This window comes from Primulina tabacum, chromosome 5, assembly GCF_025594145.1.
Source record: "Primulina tabacum isolate GXHZ01 chromosome 5, ASM2559414v2, whole genome shotgun sequence".
NCBI lineage: Eukaryota > Viridiplantae > Streptophyta > Magnoliopsida > Lamiales > Gesneriaceae > Primulina > Primulina tabacum.
Genome location: NC_134554.1, coordinates 16014302 through 16025509, shown reverse-complemented (window position 1 = coordinate 16025509; position 11208 = coordinate 16014302).

Sequence of the window (11208 nt, the reverse complement as noted above, 5' to 3'; positions counted from 1 at the left end):
TTACAGAACAAAAAATATAAGTTTGTCTAAAATTTTTATAAACTTTCTTCTTAACGCATGTAATTTTACACTTAAAAAACATATAACGATCTTATGATCATCTTATGTACCAACACGATTATATGGGAAAAAAAAAGATCAGGAAACGAAATCAAATTTGTGAACTTTCTAATATATACTTTGAATTGATAAAAAAAAAATCAATACATTGATAGCAGCCACATATTCAAGTTGAACACCATTAAACATATAACGTCGTAACACCATGCACACTGAACATAAACATGAACCAAATACTTTGCAATTGTTTAATAGTTCCATTTTGTTGAATACAAGCACCAACTTTCGATGGTATAACTCCAAAACTCATCCCACACATTCTATCTCGAGCTTCCTTGCCAAATACAAGGCTAATTGCATCATGGTGATGTTAATTGTATTTAGATATTTGGGTGGACATTCTTCTATTTCTCTCTACAAAATATAACAAAGATATATTTTTTGAGTAAATAACAAATTTTTCTAACTTTCTGCAAATAACAAAGATATCATAGTTTTATTACAATATTCTCTCCTACAGATTGGCTACTAAGTTGCCCATTTTTTTTGTTATGAGCCTCAATCCAAACTTTTGATCTTGTAATTGACGCTTTGCAGGACTTTTTTCTCCCTTAACAAAGAAACATATAAAATGTATAAAAAAATCATTAGAAAAGAAATTTAAAAGATGCATCATTACTTAAATATGAAAACTTTTTTAAAAAACTAAATGAAATTTTTTATAAATAATAATATTTTCCATCACGTAGGCCAAACGTGCATAACCTCTCCGGCTCATTGTGTGATTATGGTCTTGTTTTACCCTCATTTCTCTAAACAGTGAATTAGTACTTATTTGAAAGGAAGATGATAGTGTATTCTTTACAAAAATGTTCCACTTATTTTGGTCCATAAATTCGGGCTTCAAAAGACTAAGATCTCGTGAAGCCGCTCGACCGGTATTAACTTCTAGTATAAGTATCTGCAGGTTGGACTTTCTATCGCGCCATAACTTACTTAACTTTTGAAATATCGGTTCTTCACGTACCCTTTAAGCATTTTCATAAACCTAAATAACAATACAAATTCTCATTAAAGAAGTGTTGATAACACAATCTAATTCGTTGTACGATATTAAATTAGTATAAATATGGATTAACATTTATTATCTTTCAAATGGATACACATCCAGCGGAATTGAACTGGCCCACATAGACGAGCCTCTCTTGCTAAATGAATTGTCAAATGAACAGAGATGGTAAAGAACGTAGGTGGAAAGTACCTCTCCAACATACATAGAGTTTCAACAATATTCTCCTCAAGTTGTTTTAGACGGTTCCTGTCTAACACTCTTTGACAAAACTCATTATAAAATGCACAAAGCAAAAATATAGCATCACGTGTACCTTTTGGTAAAAGACTTCTCAATGCTACTGGAAGCAATTGTTGCATTAGAACATGACAATCATGAGATTTTAACCCAATAAGCTTACGTTCTTCCAGAGAAACACAGTTACCAATATTTGAGTTGTAGCCATCAGGTAACTTTATTTTCTTCAACCTAGAGAAAAATACTTCTATTTCTTTCTGAGACAATGTGTAAGGTGCAACAGGCAAGTGATACATGTTTTCTCCTTTTTCTTGAGGATGTAATTCTTTTCTAATGTTTAAGTGCCACAAATCTTTGCAAACATTATCACCATCTTTGGATTTTTTCTTCAAGTTTAACATTGTGTCTATGATATTCTCGCAGAATTCTTTTAAACATGCATCACATCTAAGTTATGACGTAGCAGGAGCCCCTGCAAGTTATAACCATCAACACATTTCATATATTAGTTCAAGATTCAGAAAAATTTATGAACGAAAAATACAATTTTAAAAAAGATAATTAATAGAGTGCAAAATAACTTACACTCCAGTATGGAAAATCGAAAAATATTGACTTCTTCTTCAACATTTGAATTGGTTTTTGAACCATCCCACTTCTTCCTATTTTTCTTTGTATTATTGATATCCATACCTATTTTTTTTTTACCCCAGTCATTTTCGATGTCTTTCATTGCATTGAGAATTCTAATCCATTCAAAGGCCTAGGTTTGCCTTTTGTCTCTTTGTTCCCATCAAACCATTTATGTTTATGATGGAATGGATGATTAGGGACAAGAAATCTCATGTGGCCTAAATATGCAAACTTTCTACTGCACTTAAGCCACATAGAAAATATGTCTTCGCCACATATTGGGCAACCAAATTTACCTTGTGTGGCACATCCAGCTAAGTTTCCATAAGTTGGAAAATCATTTATCGTCCACATAAAAATAGCCTTCATATTGAACACTGACTTGCTAAATGCATCATACGTCTCCACACCTATGTCCCATAACTCTTTCAAATCCTCCACTAGGGGTTCCAAGTATACATCTATATCATTTCCTGGTTGCTTCGGCCTTGCCCTGGAATCAGTAATGTTAACCTAAGATTTTCCTTCGCCATGCACATCAATGAAGGAAGGTTGTAATTGACCAAAATAATTGGCCAACAACTATATCTAGAACTAAGATCAACAAAAGAGTTGAACCATCTGTTGCAAGACCAAGCCGGAGATTTCTAGGATCTGATGCAAAAGCTGGCCACTTATGATTTATTGTATCCCAAGATACATAACCAACTGGATGACGCATCATATGATATTGACTTTTATTGTTTGAATGCCAAATCAAGTCTTCAGCTTTTTCTTCTGATTTAAACATCATTTTCAATCTTGGTATCACGGGAAAATACCGTAGCACCTTTTCAGGAATTCCTTTACAAACTTTTGTGGTGACTTTGTCCACTTTCCATCTCGAAGAACCACATTTTGGACATGAGTCCAAATCTTTAAACTCCTTTCTAAATAGACAACAATCGTTTGGACATGCACGAATCTTCTCATATCCTAAATCAAATGGTTTTAACATCTTTCTCATTGAGCAAACATTTTCTGGAAGTGTATTTTTTCCTGGAAGCATGTCATGTAAGATCTTAAGGAGCTTATTGAAACTATTGTCATTATGACCAGTTGTACATTTGTAATTGTATAATGTGACGACTGCTGACAACTTCTTGTAAGTTGTACAACGGAAAGAGAGGAGTTTCTGCATCTACTAATAAATTAGCAAACTCATAATATTTTGCCTCAAATATAGTGTGTCCAACCCCTTCATCCGAGAAAAGACATCTTTATATAAGTTATATGCCTATCTACTTTCAGCATCCTTCTCCTGAACTCCTCCTAAACTACTTTGACCTTGAAATTGTGGAGTGTAAGTTTCACCATGGAAGACCCAGATCATGTAACAAAGATCGAACCCATTATTAATTAAGTGATCGTACACTTGGTCAAATTTCATATACTTCTTATTTTTGCAACGTATGTCAACTTCGCGTGTTTTGGCATAGTTCCTAGCTTGCGAGATAAATTTTTGAACCCCTTCTTCAAACTCGGGTACAAGCCTTGAAGGTAGATGAATCCATTCCTTATCTATTTCATAGATAACTAGAACTCTAACATACAAATATATGACTTCAAATTAAAAGAATATTTTAATATTGGCAAATTAATTCAAAGCAAAGGAAAAAACATGAGCCAGCTTCTTATCTCCAGTCGAATAGGATGCCTTGTTTTGTAGCAGAAAGAATTGTTTAAATTATAACATGAAGGGGGGATGATTCAAGCGGTTTGGATGGATGAGATTCATGTTTTATTTTAAATTTATATGTTGGGGAAATATGCATTTTGGACTGCTCCTGTAACTTGGCTTTTGCATAATATTAACTTTCTTAGCACGAAAAAATCAAAGCAAGGAAAACTTATGAACACAAAAAAATCAAAGCAAGGAAAACTTCTAGATATTAGCACCAAATACGTTGATTTGAATCAACTTTGTCACCACTAAAATTGTGATCTAAATTGAACACTCCAATCAAGCATGGAAAGAGGAAACCGAAACCCAATTCACCACAAACCGTGACCCAATTCAACCGTGATTCGGCTATGACCATTTGTCCGACCGTTCAATCGATAATTGACTTGAATTCACAACAAACATGACCCCATTCACAACAAACCGTGACCCAAATCTCCTACAAAATCAATGAAATCAAGTACCACTTGGAACTTACCGGAGATGGAAGCGTCGTGTAAATTTGAACCTTGGCACAAATCTTTCACAATTCTGACTGGAAAAAAAATAAGAAGGAAGGATTGTAGATGAAAAGAAATTTATAGCGCGACTGAAGGAGAGAAAATGGAGGATTGAACGCGATATTTGGGATTTGGCACTTATAATATTAATCCGCATCTTTTATAGCAATATGTATAATAATTCTTTTTGAAAACAATAATAAATAAAATATAAGCTTTACTTTTTTTAAAAAAAAAATCTGCATCTTTTATACGAATAATTATAATAATTCTTTTTGGAACAATAATAAATAAAACATAAGCTTTGTTGAAAAATATATTTAAAATGTGAGTATTGAATATTTGAATGTTGAATATTTGAATGTTGAAAATAAGAGTTGTAAATATTGAAAATTAGTGTGTGATGATGTAGGTAATGATGTATTTTATTTTTGGATTATTTGTAAAGATTTCTTATAAATAGATCTCTCATTTGTGAAGAAAATCACAATTGAGTAGAGAGAAAAATATTATAAAGTGTGTAGTTTGGTAACTTTTGAGAGTTTGAGATTTTTACTTTTTACCATAAATTTTTACTTTTTCACAACACGTTATCAGCACGAAGCTCTAAAAGTCCTACATACTTTTCCAAGCTCCAAACAGAAGAAAAAGGTAACAAAAATAATTATATTTATTTTACTGTTATTTATTTATTGTGTATTTATTTAATATACAATATAATGTTATTATTAGAAATAATAAAAATAAATTTTTCATAAACTTGTTATAAATCCTGGGAGGATGTTAAGACGACATCCCACACTCCCGGTAAGGGATACGACAAGTATAAAAGCCTATAAGGTTTTTAAACAAAATAAATTATGACACTCATTATAATATTATGATATGATATACATAATTATTTAAACATGTCTAATATTATATATATCATATTATTATCATAAAATTATACAAATACATACCTTTATTTTTTTTGTACCCCAACGGTCATAAATGGTAAACAACGGCTATTTTTTGCCCTATAAATATGATCTCACAAACACATTCCATCACTCCAACTTTCTCTTCTTCTCTAAAAATTATTCATCATCAAATTTTTCGAAGAAAAAAGAAGATGGCTTTCTCAAGGTTATTTTTAATTATTTTGGTTATCATACTCACGAGTCTTTTATTTATTGGAGAATATCCTCCTCGTGTGTTTTCTTTATTTTTACAAATACTTGTACTTGTTGTTTATCCGTTACTTTGTATTGCAATAATTATTAACTAATAAAATGCATCGTAATTTTTTTTTAGTACCACCATGTCAAATTTAACAAAGCTCGAATTTGTTGCGCTCGACATCACGGGAAAGAATTATATGCCATGGACTCTAGATGTAGAAATGCATCTTGAGTCATTGGGTCTAAGCGAGACCATTAAAGAAAATGGCATATGCACGTCACAAGAAAAGGCAAGAGCCATGATATTTTTGCGTCGACATCTCGACGATGGATTGAAATGTGAATATCTGACTGAAAAAAATCTCATGGCTTTGTGGAAGGGATTAAAAGAAAGATTCGAACATATAAGAGAAGTTATACTTCCGACCGCCCGGGATGAATGGAATACATTGAGATTCCAAGACTTTAAAAAAGTCAGTGATTACAATTCGGCGATGTATAGAATAATCTCGCAATTAAAATTTTGTGGACATGAGGTCACAGAATCTGAGATGCTTGAAAAAACATTTTCCACGTTTCATGCATCAAATATTACTTTACAGCAACAATATAGAGTACGTGGATTCGCGAGATATTCTGAACTCATCGTCTGTCTTCTTGTGGCGGAAAAAAACAACGAGCTATTAATGAGAAATCATCAGTCCCGACCCACTGGATCAACAGCATTTCCAGAAGTAAATGCTGTAAGTAAAAATGAATTTAAACCTGGAAACCAAAATCAAATTCAAAGACAAGGTTTTGGTCGAGGTCGAGGTCGAGGTCGTGGACGTGGAATTGGCCGTGGTCGTGGTCAAGGCCGTGGTTTTGAAAATAATCGAGATAGTTATTTTTATAACTCATCTCAAAAGAACGTCCCAAACCATCCACAGAAAAGGCATCATGAGAATACAAGTGTTAATGAGAAGCACTCAAAAAGATATGAAAGTTCTTGTTACAGATGTGGTACTCCAGGACATTGGTCCAAAGTTTGTCGAGCCCCTGAGCACCTTTGTAAACTTTATAAAGAATCATTAAAGGGGAAAGAAAAGGAGATCAACTTCACTGAACGCAGTGACCGTTTGAGTGATTCAACTCATTTTGATGCTGGTGATTTTATGAATGATTTCTCTGGAAATGATCAATATGTTGGTGGGATAGAAATGAACAATATTGATGCTGCAGATTTTCTCAACGATTTCTCTGAAAATGAACAATATAATGGTAGAATATAAATGTACAATAATCTATTTTTCATGTATTCATAGAATAATGTTTTATTGTATAATTATGATTTGTGTTATATTTAAATATATATTGCAAGTAATTTATTTCATTGCATATTTTTTTGAAGTTCAAATATGGAAAATGCTATGAGCAAAGCTGAAGTTTGCATACCCGATAGTGGTACAACGCACACTATCCTCCGAGATAAAAGATATTTCTTGGAACTAAAACCAACAAAAACAACGGTGAATACAATATCAGGTCCTGTAGACTTGATTAAAGGATGTGGTAAAACACAATTTTTGTTACCTAATGGTACAAAATTTTTGATCAATGATGCTTTATATTCACCACAATCAAAAAGAAATTTGTTGAGTTTTAATGATATATATTCCCATGGGTATGATACTCAAACAATGAATGAAGGGAATGAGAAATATATGTGTCTTATCACATATAAATCAGGAAAGAAATATGTGATTGAAAAACTACCAATGCTCCCTACTGGATTGCATTATACACATATAAGTCCCATTGAATCAAACATGGTAGTTGATAATTCTTCGATATTAACCAATTGGCATGATCGATTGGGACATCCTGGTTCAACAATGATGCGAAGAATTATAGAAAATACACATGGTCATCCACTGAAAGACCAGAAGATCTTTCAGAATAATAAGTTTCAATGTAAAGCATGTTCTCTTGGAAAACTTATTATAAGACCATCACCAGTCAAAATCCAAACTGAATCACCAATGTTTCTTGAACGTATTCAGGGTGATATTTGTGGACCAATCCATCCACCATGTGGACCATTCAGATACTTTATGGTATTGATTGATGCCTCCAGCAGATGGTCACATGTATGTTTATTATCAACTCGAAATGTTGCATTTGCAAGATTACTTGCTCAAATAATAAAATTGAGGAATCAATTTCCCGATTATACAATCAAGAAAATTAGACTTGATAATGCTGGTGAATTTACTTCCCAAACTTTCAATGATTATTGTATGTCTATGGGAATCATTGTTGAGCATCCTGTTGCTCATGTACATACACAGAATGGATTGGCTGAATCATTGATTAAACGTCTGCAAATGATTGCTAGACCAATGATAATGAAAACAAAGCTCCCTATTTCTATATGAGGACATGCAATTTTACACGCTGCTTCATTAATTCGCATCAGACCAAGTGCATATCATAAATACTCCCCATTGCAGCTTGCATTTGGTAAAAAACCAGACATTTCTCATCTGAGAATTTTTGGATGTATGGTGTATGTGCCTATTGCACCACCGCAACGAAAGAAAATGGGACCTCAAAGAAAGGTTGGAATTTATATCGGTTATGATAGTCCATCAATCATTCGATATCTTGAACCTCAGACAGGCGACGTGTTCACAGCACGTTTTGCTGATTGTCATTTTAATGAGGAAATCTTCCCAATGTTAGGGGGAGAACAGAAACATAACGAAAAAGAAATTACATGGTATGTATCATCATTGTTACATCTGGATCCAAGAACAAAACAATGTGAAAAAGATGTACAACAAATTGTACACTTGCAAAGAATAGCAAATCAAATACCAGATGCATTTGCAGACACAAAAAGGGTAACTAAATCATATATACATGCTGCAAATGCCCCTGCTCGAATTGAAATTCCAAAGAAACAAATGGAAGATACTCATGATGTCATTAAACGCCTGAAGCGTGGAAGGCCAGTCGGTTCCAAGGATAAAAATCCTCGAAAAAGAAAATTCATAGAGAAACACGATGATCACAAAATAAAGAATGACGTTTCTGAAGAAACACATGATGATCACAAAATAGAGAATGGTGTTCCTGAAGAAACACATGATGATGAAAATGTTCTGTCAGAACCACAAACTGACGAGAATCATGAAATCTCTATCAATTATATTAATACTGGAAAAATATGGAACCGAAAAGATATAGATGAAATTGATGATATATTTTCTTATAATGTGGCAATCGACATCATAAATGATAACGAAGATCATGAACCAAAATCTTTTGGTGAATGTAAAAATCGGCAGGATTGGATAAAATGGAAAGATGCCATCCAGGTTGAATTAAATTCGCTAAATAAACGTAATGTTTTTGGACCTATAGTCCTTACACCTGAAGGTGTAAAACCTGTTGGATACAAATGGGTTTTTATTCGAAAGCGAAATGAGAAAAATGAAATAGTAAGATATAAAGCTCGACTTGTTGCACAAGGTTTTTCTCAAAGGCCTGGAATTGATTATGAAGAAACGTATTCTCCTGTGATGGATGCAATTACGTTTCGGTATTTGATTAGCTTGGCGGTATCTGAAAATTTAGAAATGCGTCTTATGAATGTTGTTACAGCTTACTTATATGGATCACTTGATAGTAATATATATATGAAAATCCCTGAAGGATTTAAGATGCCTGAAGCACAAAGTTCAAAACCCAGGGAATGTTATTCTGTGAAATTACAAAGATCATTATATGGGTTAAAGCAATCAGGTCGAATGTGGTATAATCGACTAAGTGATCACTTGATGAAAAAGGGATATGTAAATAATTCAATATGCCCTTGTGTTTTCATTAAGAAAACAACATCCGGATGCGTAATTATTGCTGTATATGTTGATGATTTAAACATCATTGGAACGAATAAAGAAATTCAAGAAGTTGTGTCATACTTGAAGGAAGAATTTGAAATGAAGGATCTTGGAAAAACCAAGTATTGTCTGGGTTTACAAATTGAACAAAAAGAATGTGGAATGTTTGTTCACCAGACAAATTATACAGAAAAGATCCTTAAACGTTTTAATATGGATAAAGCAAATCCTTTAAGTACTCCAATGGTTGTTAGATCATTAAACATAGAAAAGGATCCATTCCGTCCATGTGAAGATGATGAAGATATTCTTGGTCCAGAAGTACCATATCTAAGTGCCATCGGTGCCCTTATGTACCTTACAAATTGTACAAGGCCTGATATATCTTTTGCCGTGAATCTGTTGGCAAGATTTAGCACATATCCAACAAAGAGACATTGGAACGGAATTAAACATATATTCCGTTATCTACGAGGAACGACAGACTTGGGACTTTTGTATTCAAAAGATGCTAATCCAAGTATAATTGGTTATGCTGATGCTGGATACTTATCTGATCCACACAAGGCACGTTCCCAAACTGGATATGTATTTACTCGTGGAGGCACTGCAATATCTTGGCGTTCTCAGAAACAAACGCTCGTAACAACTTCATCAAATCATGCCGAGATTATTGCACTACATGAAGCAAGTCGTGAATGTGTGTGGTTAAAATCAATGACACAACATATCCAAATTTCATGCGGATTATCATCTGATGAGAAGCCTGTGATACTATATGAAGATAATGCTGCATGTGTTGCTCAAATGAAAGAAGGATACATAAAAAGCGACAGAACTAAACATATTCCTCCTAAGTTCTTCGCATTCACTAAGGAGCTAGAGAAGAATAAATATATTGATGTTCGTCACATTCAATCAAGTGAAAACTCATCAGATCTCTTCACAAAGGCACTTCCTACGTCAATATTCAGAAAGCACATATATAATATTGGGATGCGCAATCTACGAAATTTGTGAAGAATTGTTCGTGTCAACATGAGGGGGAGTTTACGTGACTGCACTCTTTTTCCCTTACTATGGTTTTTATCCCAATGGGTTTTTCCTAGTAAGGTTTTTAACGAGGCAGTATAAAAACACGTAATGAAGACAATCATTATGATCATCATCACAAGAGGGAGTATTGAAAAATATATTTAAAATGTGAGTATTGAATATTTGAATGTTGAATATTTGAATGTTGAAAATAAGAGTTGTAAATATTGAAAATTAGTGTGTGATGATGTAGGTAATGATGTATTTTATTTTTGGATTATTTGTAAAGATTTCCTATAAATAGATCTCTCATTTGTGAAGAAAATCACAATTGAGTAGAGAGAAAAATATTATAAAGTGTGTAGTTTGGTAAATTTTGAGAGTTTGAGATTTTTACTTTTTACCATAAATTTTTACTTTTTCACAACAAGCTTTAGTATTTTTAAAAAAGACCGATATTTGGCTTGCTTTGCCAAAATGTCAATGTTCACATATTCCAAAAGTTTTTGTTCAAATTAGCTTTATCATCTAGCAACCTAAAAACGTGTTTGGAATAGTGATATTTATTTATTTATTTATTTTAAATATATTTTCGGTGTATGTCATTGTAGATTAATGAACCACTTATAAAAATAACTACATGTGTAAACCTTATTATATAAATTTCATTGATAATAGATAAATACTACCTTACACTTTGGTTTTTGTGCCGTAAATAATAAATTCTATTTTAAATAAAAATATTTATCATAAGACTATTAAAAGTGTGTGACACGCGCCATCAATATTAAATTTTAACAACATACATATGGCTCGCCGTCGAAATAACTATTTACGACGTGTATTTTTTGCACGCCGTTGTTTGTATGAGCTATAATAATATTAAAAGATTACATGA